Raw genomic sequence first — 1,210 nt, 5'->3', positions numbered from 1 at the left:
CATGCGTGCATTCACTGTGAACTCTTTGGCTCTATTTTGTGTGCTTTTGCATTAATTTTGCAATTAACCATGGCCTCTAAGCTAGTGAAGAGTGGTAGTGTTGGTAAAAAGAAAGGTTCAAAGAAAATTGAAATCCAATTAAAGAAAGAAATCATTGAAAAGGATGAGCGTGGTGTTCATGTTGCTGATCTTGCCACCAAGTACAAGAATTCGAAATCTATTAGAAATCTATGGATTTCTAATGAAATCTTCCTTCGCGGAGCCAGACTCTCCCTCAAAATTGTAACCTCCTCTCCACCCATCTTTCTCCTCACTTTCTTCACGCCAGAACTCGACTCGTGCAAGGTTAGTTTTCTTGGTTGTTTATGGCTAGTTTTTGTATAAATTAAGGATTTTTCAAACTTTTATTTTTTTTCCCTGTGCTTAAAACAGTGAGCGGTTCATAAGGGTGTAGCGTGATCTCTTGTAGTGTTAGTTTTCTCTGTTGTTCAAGGTTTTCTCAGTGTTATTCAATGTTTTTACATTTAGTTTACTATTACACTGTGCATTCTATGGTTTAATTAACTATTTTTGTGCTTAAAAACCTTAAAAAAAATATTTACATACAGTTCGTATGGGCTGGAACAGATTCATTGTATTTACATACAATCTTATGGGGAAATTACGTTTAGGTTGCGTCCAGAGTTTTGGAACGAATTACGGTTGTGACCCTCAGAGGTACCACTGTATGAGTTTACCTCAAAGCTTTAACTTCCTAAGATTGGCTCTTATGTGCTGATGATCACCTATTATTTTTAGGCAATCCATCTTCTCATCTTTCCCACTTGATTAGGGTGTTTAAGTCATTTAAAGTCTGTCAAGATATACAATTTGTGGGACACTTCTCCCATTTAACACTTCTTGTAGTAAATGCTGTTTCCCTGCATCAACTCAAGCAACTGGCTCTATTAGATATTGAGGTATTGACAGTTTTCCAATACTGCAAAATTATCATTGTATCTTCAACATTATTAAAGATTCACTTGCTTACATGGTCATGTTTTCTGCAGTTGTTTTGTTGACATAAGCTGTCCATAATTTCTCATAGACAAATCATCCAAAAATTTGATGTTGAGATTTTCATGAATCTCGAAGTTTTAGGCGTCCCTGACTTTCTCATACACAAAGTATAGGGAAAGTATTGGAATCGTCCAAAAATTCCATTTCGAGA

The sequence above is a fragment of the Erpetoichthys calabaricus genome, chromosome 1 (genome assembly GCF_900747795.2).
Source record: "Erpetoichthys calabaricus chromosome 1, fErpCal1.3, whole genome shotgun sequence".
Lineage (NCBI taxonomy): Eukaryota > Metazoa > Chordata > Cladistia > Polypteriformes > Polypteridae > Erpetoichthys > Erpetoichthys calabaricus.
Note: the sequence above shows the minus strand (reverse complement) of the source record.